The 16715-nt window shown below is 49.2% G+C and overlaps 1 long non-coding RNA gene across 1 annotated transcript; it reads right to left on the bottom strand.

Moving 5' to 3' along the window:
• Positions 1 to 6354: 6354 nt before the first annotated feature.
• LOC308413980 lies at positions 6355 to 11482 on the bottom strand. The gene is made up of 3 exons (XR_013974853.1): positions 11292 to 11482; positions 11046 to 11158; positions 6355 to 7033 (listed from the first exon to the last, which is right to left on the bottom strand). It is a non-coding gene; the product is annotated as an uncharacterized lncRNA (long non-coding RNA).
• Positions 11483 to 16715: the final 5233 nt, after the last annotated feature.

Below are 16715 nucleotides of genomic sequence, written 5' to 3'. Positions count from 1 at the left end.
GGGGGGTGGGGAGCGGGGGGTGGGGTGGGGGAGCGGGGGGGGTGGGGGAGCGTAGTGTCAGTGTAGTCATCAAAGAATGGGGAGAACATTTATTCAGGGCCATGGCCACTCTTGAGTCAGCATGGATGCAGGGTGATCATTCTTGGCCAAAACATGACACTAGGATGCCAAGAAATAGACTGGCCAGCAACTATGGGTGACTTGTGCCTGTGTTCCCAGCACTAGGGAGGTAGAGGCAAGAGAGTTCAGAGTTCCAGATCAACCTGATGTCGTACAACTCTATGTAAAAAGAAATAAGCTCTAAGGGGAAGGGAGGGAGAGATGGAGGTGGGTAAGGGAAGGGGGAAGGGAAACAGAATGTGACCAAGCCAACCCTGTCTAGGAATACGAGTAGGCAAAGGAGCAGACCCTGGTCTCACACTACTGTCCTGGGAAGGTCTACTTTGTTATAGAGGCCACCTGAGAAGTAGTCTCTGTCTGACTGACCATCTAACCCCAGACACACAAGGAGCCATGGTCGAGAACGGAATGTTAGTGCAGCCGACTGAATCAGAAGGAGATGTTGTGGGCACAGGGCCAGAGAGTATTCTTGGATGGGACTTTTTTTGTTTCCAGTGTCCTATGGAAACCAGCTGCAATTCTTTTTTTAAGTACCAGTCCAGCTGACCTTTAGAAAGGAAGGATTTGTATTTCAATAGGAAATCTGCATTTCCACTGGAGGCAGGGGCTCAATTTTCTGTCCTTGGTTGTTCTCAGACAAGTCAATTCTCGTGTGTGTGTGTGTGTGTGTGTGTGTGTGTGTGTGTGTGTGTGTGTGTTGTGGGGACCATCTGTAAATTTTCTCTAAATCAAAGACAGGACCCCAAGTGTCCATAGAGAGGCAGCCTAGAGATGAAGAGAGAGAGAGCTCTGCCTGTCATCAGTGCACATGAGGACATCTTGCCACAGTCATTCCTGGGAAACCACAAAAGTAACGAGTAGAGAAATATCGGGGAAGAAACTGTACATGGACCTGGATATCAAATGGCCTGTGATTTCACAGGGTGGAATCATTTAAATCATTACATTTAAAAAGGGAATAAATGGATATTGGGAAACCGATGGAAGATTGGACATGGATTGAAGTATAGATGGGTGGATAAGTAGATGAGTGGATGGGTGGGGGTGTGGATGAGTGGATATACAAGTGGATGGGCAGGTGGACAGATGGGTAGATAAATGGACTGATGGGTGGATATATGGATGGATGGGTGTGTAGATGGATGGATGGATGGATGGATGGATGGATGGATGGATGGATGGATGGATAGATGATGGATGGATGGATGGATGGATGGATGGATGGATGGATGGATGGGTGTGTAGATGGATGGATGGATGGATGGATGGATGGATGGGTGTGTAGATGGATGGATGATGGATGGATGGATGGATGGATGGATGATGGATGGATGGATGGATGGATGGATGGATGGATGGGTGTGTAGATGGATGGATGGATGGATGGATGGATGGATGGATGGATGGATGGATGGATTGGCAGGCGGATGAATGGATTGGCGGGTGGATGGATGGATGAATGGATGGATGGATGGATGATGGATAGGTGGATGGGTGGGTATGTAAGTAGATGGATAGTAAGTAGATGGATAGATGATTGGGTTGATACACACACATATGTATAATTTATTTATGAGTTATAGATAGCAGTTGAGAATGTGACATAAATTACGTTTAATTCTGTAGCCATGGCAAAGTACTATGAAAAGGGAAGGAAGAAGGAAAGTGGGAGGTAGACAGATTGAGAAACGTGATTGCCACATGACTCCTCAGGCTTACGCCACAATGGACAATGGGCTGCGCAACATCAGCAAGGAGTATAGAACCACGGTGAAGATGATGACCTGGAAGCAGAGGGCTCTGTCACCTCAGAAGGTGTCACTGGCCTCACATTCAGACCCTGGGCACCTCTAGGAGAAAGTAGGGCATCTGTTATATCCAACTGTGGGGTTTACTTAGGGTCAAGAATGAACCACAACCTGCAGGGTTTGGAAGGGAGAGAGGGCAGGGACCACATTTGCCCTGGTTCAGCTTAGTGGAAACTTTTGTCTAGTAGGACACAGGGCTCCAGTGCTGGTGCCTAGGTACCAAACCACTGAGGTCTGAGTCCCACACTACCGTGGCCTGCAGAACCTGGGGCAAGAACTCAGGATCTAAATACCTGACTCATGGGCAGGAGTTAACAGCAACACAGTGGTCCTCAGAGTGGTAGCAACATTTAGTGACATCAGCCCTCAGAGGCCCTGGGTTCAATTCCTGACACTAGAACGGGGAGGGGAGAGGAGAGGGCCAGCCTGTAGCTGGCCCCAAGTCTCTATTCATTAGCAGTAAAAATGAGAAAATGCAGAAGGGAGCCGATAAAACTGGCTCTGCTGGGACAACCTGGAGACAGCACATGGGCCCAGAAACCCATTTTTCAGGGACAGTGCGCTCTGTGCCCTCCTGTTGCCATGGTGACCTGGGCATGCTGCAACCCGTTGTCATCGTGGGTGCTGAACTGGTTAAGAATCAGGAGGGAGGGCCGTTCACCCTATTCATTCCCCTGAAACACGCCCAAAATTTCTATTCAGAGACTTCGATCTTATTCTCCAAAAGAAAACAACATATTAAACGTAGAATTTTCTTGACAGTTAAGAGACAGCTATCACCACTCATATAGGTGCTATCCAAAAGCAGAGGAACTGGGGGTGGGCCAGCTTCCTCCAGACAATATCTCATTTACAGCTCATGTCCAAAGGGTTCCTGTCCTCATCCCTCCATCTGGCCTTGGGGAAGGTCCTCCTAAGACAGGTTTCTCTAAGCACACTTGGACACAGAGGTCACTATGGACAGAGATCCCTGGGGTCACGCTCTGCAGCCAAGCTTGAAAGATATGTGCACCGAATCTCTGTATCTTCATCAAGGCAGGGACAACAGACAAAAAGAAAGAACATAAATTAAATGTATCGATTTTACCCCATAAGAAATGAGTACAGAACTTGGGGGATGGGGAGCTAAAAGAGCGTTATCTCGTTCAGAGGTACCCTCAAAAGATAGACCCAGGTCCAGTCCCCACGGACCTCTAGCCACGTGCCTACTGAATGTCCCTAATGACACTCAGCCTCTCTGGGTCTCTGAAGCAGGAAAGAGTAGGTGATGTTTTAGTCTTTCAGATCCTTAAGCTCTTTAGAGAGAGGTCAAGGCCGAGACTGGCAGTGAAGGGCACCTTACAGCTGCTGGCCTATGTTTTCTAGAGATCATCAACCAGCCCTTGGGTTCAGAAGCGTCCTGGGCCAGCAAGGGAGGGCTATCCTTGTCATTCAGTGGGGCTCTGGGAACATCCATGGACAGGAACTGCCCTGGCATTGTGGGACAGGGTCCGATATCCTTGAGCATGCTCGAAGGCTGGCAAAGATGTCTGGGAGGAGAGAGATGTGGAGCCCATCATGTAATCATCATCCCAGCTGTGGCTACTGGGGACCAAAATCTAATGGTCACAGACACAGCAGGATGAGACCCAACCATGGATGCAAATTTGTCAGGGCCCGAATAGAGAAGTGACTTGTCTAAGAGTCCTTCCTGGCTGTGGTCGCAGCTGGCTGTCCCATTAAAAAGCCCCAGGCTACTCAGTTTATGTGCTCTCCTGATTTCCAGTCTACCAGAATGGGTGCGTGGGGTCCTCACCCAGACAGTCATGGCTGTGGCACCTGGCTAGAGAGATGCAGAATTCTCTCTAGACCCATCTGAGGCTGCTAAGATGAAGAAAGAAAGTGACTGCCCTGTTCTGTTCTTCCCAGGAAAGACAGTTCTAAGGAGGAGGGAAGAGGTGGCTGAGAAGAGACCCCTGTGACATCTTTTATCCAACCATGCCTGAAGACGTCTCTTAGCCCTCTGTCCTTGTCGAGACCAAGATTCTGCCTTTTCTAACTAAAGGACTCTGGCTAACTGTCACATGTCTGTCACACTGTCACATACACTCCATTCTGGAAAACCTTTACATCCAAGCCAAGGGGCTGCAAGGTCAAAGAGATAGACAAAGAGGCACACAGAGGCTGGGGGGAGGCACAGTCGTCCCTCCCAAAAGCCCCATAGCTGTGGTTCCTAGGATAAGACCAGACACGCCTCCAAGAAAGGGAGGGGAAGAAGCAAGCTCTTAAATAAAAGAGGAAAGCATTTAGACAGTTGGTCTCTCTAAAGAATATATAAATACGGGCAGACCCATGGCCAGACATATGAAGTCCCCAGATATGAAGACAACAAGGAAAACAGAGTCTTCTTCGTCTGGCAAAGTAGAAACCATTTGGGTAAAAATTAGAGACAACAAAAGACACTAATGTGATTCTTACTCTAGGTCTTGAGGTAGTTAAGGGAAGTAAATTAGGAGGTGCTTTGTGAGTCTGGCTTCCCCCCAGAGACTTCAAGGGCCTCCCTAGAGGAAAAATGGTAGGGAGTTTGCTGCTTAGCCTTTAGGGATTTTCTTTACCCACCTCCCCCCCAAAAAAGCAAAGCTTTTCTAATTGGCTCAGCCCTGCAGCTCTTTCTGGTGGCTAGCCCTAAGCCATAGCCAGAGATGGTAGACACACTTAGCAGTACTGGGGGGACGATGGCCCTGTCCCTGAATCACAATGTCCCTGACTGCAATAGACTTAAGGTCCTGTCCTCACTTTCTTCACACTGCCCCTGTCTCACTTCTGAAGCATCCCTGGTTGCACAAGACTTGCATTTCTCTAGGTAACACCACCCTCTCTGTGTTGAGTTGCTGCATGGTCTCTGGCACCCTCAGTGACAGTATCAGGAGGCAAGGGGTTAAGATCTTGAAAATCCTGCAGGGCCTGTGGATTGTTCCCCTTGCCGTGTTGCTCCTGTGTCCCTCCGCCCTTCCAGACAGACATAGGATGTCCTTCCCCACAATCCTAAACTGAGAGCAGTGGTGTGATCTACCCACATGCTAGGACACAGCACCCATGGTTGGGTCAGATACAAGATCAAGGTGCAGGCAGGCTTGGGATCTGGTGACAGCATCTCTCTGCTTCTAAGATGCACCTTGAACTTCGCATCTTCACTACAAGTGGGACGGTGGAGGTGGTGAAAGGGCAAGGAATCTAGGCTCCCTCTGCCGGCTCCCTTTATGGATGAATGCACTAATCCCCATGCGAGGGTAGAGCCCTCAGGACAGAAACACCTCCCAGAAGGTCCCACTATACTTGAGACTTAGTTTCTAACACAGGATTTTAGAGGGGACGTGTTCAAGCTAGGACCCTACCTCCCCATTCTTCTTTTCCCCATAGATTCTACCTTCATGGACTCCCCCCCAGCCTCCCAAGTCCACATTAGCCTCAAGCCCACACTAGGACAGAGTGACAGAGGCCCTAAACTGGTCTTCCTAATTCAGCTTAAGGACAAAACCGGACAGGTTTTTTTTCCCCAGGGTCAAGAAATAAAGATGAAAAAAAAGTACGCTCCTGCCCCAAAGCACAGCTCCTCTGTCTCTCTCTGTCTCTCTGTCTATGTCTCTCTGTCTCTGTCTCTCTCCTCTCTTCTCTCTCCTCTCTCCCTCCCTTCCCTTCCTCCCTTCCTTTCTTTTTTCCCCCTATACAAGGAGGTGTTGCAGGGACTCCTGGGAAAATCTTAAGCAGCTGTACAGGACACCCCTTTGAGCATCCCTCCAAGACACTAGGCTTAGAACACGGGGAGATTGAGATCGTTCCCTTGCTTACTGAAAATTGCCCAGGGGAAAGATGCAGCAGGCTCTGCCCTCCAGTCCAGAGTCTCAGCTTGGTCCATGGGTTGCTCCAGACATCACCTGCAAGGAGTCACAATGAACCAGGCAAATGGGGCGTGTGTTCCTGCTCTGTCCTCCAGCAGATGGAGCCTCTTGTGGGCTGTGAGGCATTCACCGTATGGGGTAAAGACTGAACTGGGCTCAACAGAGAACAAGGAATACCTCAGCAATCCGGAGACCACCTTCCTTTGCTGATGGGAACTATGGTGGTCCCTGTACCCAGTCTATCTTCACACATTCACGCTAAGTGGAGATTGAGACTGAAGAATTAGTAACGGGCAGGAGAAGCCACACAGAGCCTGCATGTTGCAGAGGTAGTTAGGACCCTCTGCCACGGAGATGCCCCCAGAATATGCCTCATATGTGATGACCCAAAATGTTCCCAGATGTTGCCTCCGAGGGAAGGAGTTGAATACTTGGCCCCACTTGGCAACCTCTAGTTTAAAGAAGAAACAAAAAGGGGAAACTCCACTGGGAAGTGTGAATGGATTCGAGCAGAGACCCAGAGAATCTGAGGAAGCTTTGGTGTTATTGGCCCGCAGGGAGGTGGAGGAGCCTCTCCTAGCAGCCCCAGGGCACAGCAGAAAGAGAGGCACCCCATGTAGTTAATTGCACAAGAGACCTGAACTGTCCAGCTTGTGTCTCTTCCTGGTCCGGATTTTATAAGGATTCAGAAAGCAAAGAAATGGAAAGTGTTTCTCAGGAATCATCTAGCCAAGATGTCTGTCTGACCCTGAATCTAGCAAAGTTTTCTCTCCTCCTCCCCAATTTTGCTGTTCTTGTCCTCTCTCAGTCTCTCCAGCTGTCCCCCCATTTCCCTCTTTTGCCCTCAGACCCTCCCCCACAATCTCCTGTGTGCCCAGGAACTCAGGACGTGAGAGGGTTCCGGCCATGACCTTGAAGAACCTTTGCAAGGCAGATAGGTCTCTGCCTGGCATAGATCCCACACACAGTAGGCACTTGTGCACCCTGACTATCCTTGAAAACAGCTCAGCCCTGCCCCCACCACCCAGCCAGCAGTCTGGGAGCAGGTGGCTGCCTGTTTTGACAGGGTATTATATAACCCCCTGCCCTTGATGGGTAACAGAAAGGAGAAAAACATAGACCAAATCCACAGCTTGGAGTCACCGAGTCTTGGCAGACATGAGCAGTTGAGACTTTCCCAAGGAGACTGTAATTGAGACCGGCAGTAGGTTATCAGTGGTGGTGAATCTGAAAGAAAAGGAAAAAAAAATAAGAAGGCAAGAAAAATAAAAATTAAAAAATAAAATCTGAATTGCTTAGCATCTGAATTGCTTCCCGAAGACACAGAATTTAAACATGATTAATTTTTCGGCTTTTTTTTTTTGTGAATAAGGGCTGATTAAATGTTTATATTTTCCATCATTTTGCTGAAAGCGTGACTACATTATGCCAGCAGAACTGTACTAACTAAATAATATTTCTGTTACTGTTATTACATTGACTCTGCAGCATTGGGAAACAAGATCTCTGCTATCATTCCATCAATCCAAATAGGGCATCAAGATCAGCGTGGGCACAAGACGCCTCCCTCCCCCTCCTCCCTGTACCTGGAGACCAGTGCTCTACACCTGTGACAGGAAGGGCACACAAGGAAAAGTCGCCTTCAGGAGCATATAGTGATGCTATATCCAAAAAAAAAAAAAAAGAAGAAGAAGAAGAAGAAGAAGAAGAGGTGGGCTCCCAGCCCTGTTCCCCACGATTTGCTGTTGTGTCCCCCAGAAAGGACAAACATGCCACTTCCTGGATGCGGCTCCCAAAGGTAAGCCCCTCTGCCCCCCCCCAGGAGGGAGAGGGCTAAGTCCCAGAGATGCCTATATTTAGATTGCAAAGATGCTGTCGACACTGTCACCCAAATACCGAGCACAAAAATAAGATGAAATGTATTTTGACCGGTTTATAAAAGAAAAGAAAAAAAAAACAATCTGACATAAAGTAATATTCATCTTTGATGAATCCAATATTCTTATGGAATGACATTAGGCAGTATCTATTATATCTTTCATTGTGTTCCCATCTGCCCTTTTCAGGAGCTAAATTATGTGCATTAGTACGTAAATGGGCTAATGCCTCTCAGTATTTAGAGGACTGCACGGCGTGAATACATTCTCTGCTTCGAGAAATAATTGGTAATTACAATGGTCATTTAGGCAATCACTGTCTCTCCTAGATTCATGTCATTCTTAAAAATAACTAGCTCTTAACCTTTGACAGAGTTCCACAGAAACCGTTCATCATCGCCCACGCTTTGATTAATTTCACACATACACAAACCTGTATCAATAAAAGTGATGGTTTTACATTTGTTAACCACAGCAATTTGCCTCCCTCATCAAAACAGCTTAATATCAGGTAACACTGTGCTCCAAATCTCATTAGCTTCATTTTATAAACACCTTTATAGTTCCTTTCTTGGAGGGGGGAAAAAAATAGCATCTTGGAGCATTCTTTTTCAGGCCATATCTAAACCAGAGATGATGCGGCATCTGACGGGGGTCTTGGGGGGGAGGGGCGTGCAAATAAGGGGAAAGTAAGAAAAATGACCTGACGTCACTAAATTCGAGTTTCTCATTTTCTTATTTACTGTTCACCCGGATTGCCAGAGCCAACCATTCTCACCCATGTTTTTTGCATGTGGGCACCTTCGTTTGGAGCGGGGAGGAGCAGAGAAGAAAGCTAAAACATCAGGCACATGATACAAAAGCCTGGTATGGGGAGCCTCCCAGGGTATACCATACCCTCCAGCTCCTTGAGACCTGCTTCAACTCCAGCCATGGGGACTCCGTCTTTAAATGCACCCCACATCACATTTTAGCACCCTTTTTATTTATGTGAAAGCCCCCATGAGTAAACGGCAGTAGACGCATGCCCCTGTCGCCGCGGCGTACGGCTGTTTCTCAGAGCTCAAGCTGCAAAACAGACCTCTCCGGGCAAAGGGGATGAAAAGCATGATCCAAGCCTGCAAAATAATCCAGTCCTGTCTATGGGAGGCCGGCATGCTTTTTTGGTTAATATAATTATATGGAATTACGGAGCCACTTGCAATATGGAGAAAAAAAAATGAGACTTTATTGTCAGCATCACCCAAACCCCTGCCTTCTGTAGGGTACATGTCTGCCCATGAAACACAGTGAATGACAGTTTCCAGATTCCAGTATCTGCAGAGACGGGGCTGGTGTCTGTCCTTCTGGGACCTGGTAGAGAGAGGCATAGTCCATGAACCATCTATCCCAGAGACCCATGGAGTATGGATTGTTATAGACAGGCTAGTCCGTGAAATCTGAGGGAAATGGGCCATCCTAGGACATTCCCAGCACTGTTGGGTCCTCAAGGGCGATACCACTGGAGGTTCGGTATCTACCTCAGGACCCCTTTATGGATGCAGCTCCTTCTCAACTTTAAAACAATACTCCTTTAAAACAATCCCCAATTCACGTCTACTCTTCAGACAAGGAAGGCAGAGCTTCAGGGACTGGCTCTCACCTTCCTGACCATGTCACCTAGCTATCTGAAACTCGAATGTCCTTATCTATAAAACAGGCTACAGGGACGGCTTAGCTTATCTCTGTGGATGGCAACTGTTGGAATTATGAGCCACTATTCTACTGGTCTCGTGGCTTAAGAGCTGCCTCAACTCAGGTTTCCAGGCATCCAATATCCTTCCAGATGAGAAAGGGGTTTCCCTGGGGGCTGAAAACGGACTGTCAGAAGAGCTGCCCCTGTCCCGGTCCCCACAGCATCACGCTGACCCATCAAGAAGCACCCTCTCTGAGGTGAGTTGGGTTCCTGGCTCCTGTCTGGGCCAGCATGGAGGACAGATGAGTGGAACACCCCAGGGCAGTCCTCGTCACAGAGAGCTGTTTGGGCGCTTGTTTGGTTTCATTTTGAATTCTAGTTGGAAAGATGCTAATAACTCTTTTTTTCTCAAGACATAAAAGGCGGAGAACATCGGTCTGACTCTCTCTCCTCTTTTGACAGGTATATGATAATAGGATGGTTTTATGTCTACAAAGGTCAGGGATAAAAATTCACAACTCTCTCCACACATATATTTGAAATGAACATAAAGATGGGAGAAAAACAAATTTGAGCGATAATTGGGTCTCTCTTCCCTTCCACCCCTTTTCCTTTTGGCACGCACCACAGACATACAAGTGTATGTGCACAAACTCTGTGTGTGCATGTGTGTGTGTGTGTGTGTGTGTGTGTGTGTGTGTGTGTGTTCACGTGTACACAAACATCAAGACCTGGATATAGGAAAAGGGAGTAGTCACTCTGAACTTTGGAATTTCTCCAAATCCTACACAGCCTCTGCCACCAACACGAAACCGCCCCAAGTGCTATGCACCGTGTAGATTAAGTCAAACAGAACAAAAGAATGACTGAGACCACTCTTCGCCATGCAGAATGCACTTTCTAGTTAAAGAGGGGAGCTAGCTATGGATGTCTTCCTGTGCAGCAGAGATCACTGTACACCGGAACCTTCCTGAAGGTCACCTACTGTCCTGTGCTCTACGCATCCGGTCAAAGCCCTCGAAATCTTCTTTCTTTCATCTGACCTCCCACACACCTCTCAGGGTAGACCTTTCAGTTTATCTTGATAAGAGGGGTTGGGAGACACGTCCAAGGTCATACGACAGGGAGCTATGTCACTCAGCCCAGCTGGGGTTCCCCGTGGAAGAAGAATCAGGAAATAGGCTCTCGTGAGTTTCGAAACACGGGGGACTCTGACTGACGGCGCTGCTGTAAGATTCAGGAAGGGCCCAGCCTGACCCCTGAGGTCAGTTCACCACGTCGATGTTTTCTCCTTCACACTCCTCTGGCAATGCACAGTTGGATACGCAATGAATCTGCAACAGCACCGTAAGGGCAGAACAGTGATAGTAAACTGTGACACTGTAAGAGTCCAGCAAGGACGGTAATGTGTGGAGACAGGCGGCAGACGCTCCGTGCCCATGACCTGCTTAATTCCACCCATCCTGCATACCCATTTCGCAGACCACACAGCTGGAGTGCACAGAGAAGGCCTTGGCTTCCCGGCCCACCCAAATATTACCGACCACATACCTCGCTTGAGTCTCTTTAACACACGGTCAGTTCCAGACGATTTCTGTATGAGCGAGCGGAGCAATGCCCCAACCCCTCACCGCCAAGAGGGAGGCCTGCATCCTCCTCTGGATGCTGGAAAGGGAAGGGAACCTACCTCTTAGGTGGTGGCAGAAAAGCTCAATCAGCAAAGACTCGGAAAGGCCTGAGGTTGTCACCCCTCTGTCTGGGTAAGACGGTCTAGTGTCCCTTCCGCTGGCTGGCTCATCCCTGTACGGGAAGGAGGGAGGCAGACAGGACCGTGAGCAATAGACAGAGCTGGTGGTGCACTGACCAAGTTCTATGCCCTCAGGAAGCCTTTTCTGATGGCCTCGGGCCCTGCCATATCTCTCTTCTGACTCACATGGACGGCGACTTTGTACCTCTTCGCACAGCTGGACATCCCCTATCCAACCCAGGAGCCAGAACATGACGTACGGACCTTCACGTTTTTCCGCATGCTATCTGGGCCTTCATGTGTCGGAAATACAAAACAAGCAAACGTTCACCCGCAAACAGGCTACTGTCACTGGGTTTTACGTGACCTCTGCGCTACCTTCTACCACGTTCTTCCCTGTATCCTATTCCAGTTCCCTGCAGTTTAAAGGTGTCACCAAGGGTGTGTCGTAAGAGCTGCTGACAGCCCTTGGACTGTCCCCCCCACTGTGCCCTTTATGTCAGCATGTGCAGGGCACAGCAGTGCTGGCCAATTGGACGGCACAGGCTTGAGGCATTTCTGGCTACATTAGGCAGGCCCGGTGTCTACCTTGTGAGTGTTTCAGTGCCCCTGTGTGCACACACATGTGAGTGGGTCAGGAGCATGAGTGGGAATTGGTCCGTGTCAGTCTTCGTGGTATGCACAGAAGCGTGCATTCACACGTCTATGCACATCTGTCTGCCCAAGCAGTGTGTGCACACACATCTGTGCTCGTATGAGTAGGGTTGGCACAGCTTCTGCAGGATGGGAGGGGACCGATCACTCCTTGGTGGGCAGGAGCATCAGTGTGGTACATCTGTGCCAGTGCGAGTATGTGCCTGTGTATGCAGTGTGTGTGTGTGTGTGTGTGTGTGTGTGTGTGTGTGTGTGTGTGTCACAGTTTTATGAGCATGTGTAGGGCAGCAACAGGGAGCAGGGAGAGCTATTTTGGGATCCCATGTCATCACTCAGACAGGAATGTGGAGCACAGCCCCTCCCTGGGTTATTCTTATGACACTGGAGCCCTTGATGACAAATGAAGACATGCCACTCAGAGGAGGGAGGAGCAGACAGCACTGCACAGAGAGAAGCAGGCGTTCAGAGGCACAGGCTGCAAACTGAGGCCTAGACCTGTCACAGCAGCTTTTCTGAGCCTCGGTTTCCCTCATCCCATCCAACAGCGCATCAGGGAGGCTGGAGAAGCAGCCCAGCCTCACGCAGGGCTGGAGTCCGAGTTTGCACCTTCGTAACTATTCTGCTGAACCCATCTTTTTGTTTTTTTGTTTTTTTGTTTTTTCGGAATGTCTTTTCTTGACAAGTGGGTGTATTAAAGCCCCACCTTTGGGATTTTTCAGGACTCAGTAAAAATGCCCGTTTTCTAGGGCGGTGCCTGACTTAGCACAGGTGCAGCCAAGCCAAGCTAGTTCTGCGGACCTGATCACCCCGTGTAGAGAAAACGGTTCACACTCAGGAATCCCTGAACCAAAGTTCCTGGGGCCCTATCCCCAGGGATAGCTGTGTGACAGCCAGAACCCACAAGGAATGAAAATGTGGGGTTCCTCGTTCACAGGAGGAGGGTGATAACACCCCTAAAGGCACAAATGAAAAAATAAAGCATCTTTGTTTAGCTCATCTGCTGATTTGTTGTGGTGTCTTTATTCGCTGCTTGGCGTCATTCTTAGTAAAGACTAGAAGAGCTTTGTCCGGTTCATACGAATTTCATCGTTCCCTGTTTATACTGTATCATGCCAGTTTCAAATGTCTACAGAAAGCATCTGAGTCACCAAAAGTATGTGATTTCTTGTCGGAAGGACAGTGTTTATTTACTTTTAAGATGAGATCCTTGCTATACCAGGCTGGCTATGGCCACAAGAGTGACTTTGAACATAACAATCCTCCTGCCTCTACCTCCTGAGTGCTGGGATTAGAAGCCTGCGGTACCATGCCTGGTTTATGTGATGCTGGCATCAAACCCAGGGCCTCAAGTAAGGGTGGATTCACAAGTATTCGATGGACTGAGCCACAGGATATGCATCTGAGCAGTGTGCACGCTGAGCAGAGCTAATTCGGCTGCTCTAATCTCCCTTTTCCATTTTCATTCCTTCTACCAAGACTTTCTACCTTCCTCTGTAGGGTACCATGTCTTCCTCTTCCTTGAATAGTTGGTTCTCGGTGTGAGGAGCCGGCTACAATGGTTGGGAGGACGGGTGACATAGGGCTTCTTTGGGCACAGCCGTCCTCTTCCTGTTTCAAGGAACACCTTTCAGTTCACAGGCAAAACATGGCCTCTTCGTGGGTGGAGGGCTTTCACTTAGGTGAGGGAGGATGGCCAACCCTGGGGACTGAAGGACTAGATGAATCATCACACCTGAGGAGATGCAGAGGATGGGGGTGGGGTAGATCGTGCCCACAAGATGGTTTTGGCCAACTATAAAGCCTGCCTGTTACAATTTGGGTCTTAATTATTTCCAGTTCATGACTGGAAGCTCGGGCACCATCTGATGATGTCACCGGAGGCAATGACATCAGCTCGATGTAATTTAGGGGTATGACTGGTGCCTCCCCCACCATTGCCACCATCTTGGCCACCACAGGTGAGCCGCTTTCCCCTGTCAAGAAGCTGAGGCTTGAAGACGAATTCAAAGAATCACAAGAATTATCAAGGATATCAAGGCTGAGTGTGATGTAAGGGAGTCTGAGGTTACAGGATCGTGAGTTCAAGGCCTGCTTGGGCTACAGAGGGAGTTAGGGAGCAGCCTGGGCAACTTAGTGAGACGCTGTCTCAGAATAAAAAGAAAAGCTGGATATAAATCCATGGTAGAGTGCTTGCTACGTGTGTACGAGGCTCTGGGTTCAGCGCTTGTTACTGCAGTGCAGAAGGTATAGCAGAAATGAAATTTGAGACACAATTACACCAAGCATGGGGCCCTGCTGGGCACAGCATTCTGCACGCCAGCTCGGGTCTCATGAACACACTCAAGACGGCCTTGGTGGCCAACCCTGGGGACTTTGTGACTTTCCTGGCTCCGTGTGACTCTCAAGGCTGTGTTCATCCATGTCAGGGGCCAGGCGAGGAACACAACCATTACTCATCTCTGGCCCCCATCAGATAGACGCCTCTTGCAGAAGCATCGTGGCAGCCAATCCTACCCACCGAAGTCCGTAGAGCTCAGGCATAAACGATGTGTTCTCTGGGGCCAACAGATGACTCAGTGGGTGACTCAGTGGGTGACAAGGCACCTGCTGCCAAGCCTGGTGACTCTTCAACACAGCTCCTCAGGCTGTAGTGACCCCCAGCCATTAAATCATCTTCGTTGCTTCTTCATAACTATACTTTTGCTACTGTTATGAATCATAAGGTGGGGTATCTGACGTGTTGGATATCTGACGTGCAAACGGTCTTAGGTGACCCCTGTGAAGGTGCTGATCCCCAGAGGGTCACGACCCACAGGTTGAGAACTACCGTTCTAGAAGGTTGGGTGAGGGAGGGTGCCTAAGGGAGGACTGAAGGATTAGACGAATCATCACACCAGGGGAGCCGAGGAGGATGGGAGTGGGGCGGCTGGATCTTGCCTACAAAGTGGCTTTGGCCAACTCTGAAGCCTGCCTGTTAACAGTTTGGCTCTCTTCAGATCATGACTGGAGGCTCGGGCACCATCTGTTGGTGCCACTGAAACCAGTGACATCAGCTCAGTAACCTAGGGGTATGATTCTTCCCCACCACCACCACCATGTCCACCATTTTAGCCACCACCTTTCTCTGTCCAGCTAAGTGGTCACACACTGAAGCCTCTCACGGGACAAGCCAGAATAATCCCTTTCTCCTTTCTATTTTGACCCATCTCAAGGAGTCTATCACAGCAACAGGATGCGTATTATCTCATTTAATCCCTATAACCATCCTATAGGAAAAATGTATCATTTACCCCATGGTATTTTTTTTTCAAGCCAGGAAACAGGACACAGAGAGTGTGTAGAAAGTGAAGATGGGGTGTCTGCCTCAACCTCAGCCCAGTAGCCCAACCCTGAGCCAATCCCAGGCAGAAGTTACTCAGCAGAGGGCAGACAGACATACGCAGAGCCCACCTAGTTGTGGGAGCTGGAGACAGACACCTGTGGCCCGCCCTTTTAACACTCTCAAGAAGAGAGAATAATTTTTTTAAAAATAGCTTCCATTTCTTTTTTTCATCAACAACAAAACAATTAATTTCTCTGTAGAGATTGTTTCTGTGAAGAACAATAAGGTGCCTCCCCAGGGGGTGTCATTATACTGAAAGCCTCCGTCTGGGGTGGGGGCGCCCCTCTGGAAGGAGCCTGCTTGAACCGCCTGTCTGAGCCTGCTTTGCATATACACCCTCCCATCAGCCCAGTGACAGAGGAGTTTGCAGGGCCTAGTGTGGTGCCCTATCAGCTGCAGGGGCCCAGACCACCAAGGAACCAGGCAGGGGAGGTATAGCCCTCCATCCTGACTTCCTTTCTTGCCCGTGTCCCTCAGTACTGTTCAGGAAAGTGTACGCTTCCAGCCTAGAGGGACTGCCATCACCATAAAATGCCAAGCCGACCAGCTGTCTACAGCCAGTTTGGGCATCCTGGCAGGCTCAGCCACAGAAATCCATCAACAGGATTGCATGGAGGAAGGGGGGATTAACGAGATGTCTGCCTGGCACCACTGGAAAGCAGAGGGCCATGACTCCGCCCACTTCCCAGGAGGCGAGCCGGAAAGGCTGGTAGAGACGTGAAGGCTCAACTCTGGCTTCCAAAAGACCTGGGACTTGTGAGCCACGCCCTTACTCCCCTTAAAGGTTGTCTTATAGAAGCATCACTTGGCCTGTGACTGCTTTTCCAGCACCAAGGGTTTCTCTGGTCCCCTGAAGACCTAGCGAATGTATCCAGAGCCGGGGGGGAGGGGGGCTTCTGCAAGATACAAAACAGACTCTGAGAGACCCTTGCTTCCCGGCCCCTCACTAGAAGAGCAAAGACAGGCTTATGGGTGGAGCAGGTCTTGGCAGAAGCCAGGCCCTGAGCCAGGGAATGCAGGGCTGGGTCAGGGCCCTCTTTTGTGTCTGATTATCAGTCAGGAAGAAGGCTGATCTAAATGCATAAAGGAGATCTGTTTGTCAAATACAAGTCCCTCGTAAATGAAACGGCAGAAAGCCAAAAATAATGGTGGCGTGCACAGCCTTCACAGAGGCTCCAGTGAGTCGCCACATGCAGGTGAAGGTGACTTCATGTTCCGATTCAAACTCCACCAGGCTCTAGTGACAGCCTGGCGAACAGCTCCTAGAAGGTTCGTGTAGAAAACGCATCTGGAGAATTAGCAGGATGAAGGGGTCCGCAGTCCATCCATGCAGGCAGACCGAGCCTGGACTCCTAAAGGACTCCCTCCACGATCAGGAAAAATATTAAAGGCAATAATGGCCATGGGGTAGATATAAACGGAAATAAATATCCCCAGTTGGAATGAAGCGTCGGATGCTTGACGCATTTGCATTCTATCCCCCCCCCGCCCCCAAAAAGCCTCAAAAAAAAAAAAAAAAAATCTCCTTAAGGTCCAAAGAGTGAGTTTTCCTGCAGGACTTAGCCACGTTCATA

This window comes from Micromys minutus, assembly GCF_963924665.1.
Source record: "Micromys minutus genome assembly, chromosome: 32".
Classification (NCBI taxonomy): Eukaryota; Metazoa; Chordata; class Mammalia; order Rodentia; family Muridae; genus Micromys; species Micromys minutus.
The sequence above is the reverse complement of the archived record's forward strand: the minus strand, read 5'-3'. Positions and strand labels throughout refer to the sequence as shown.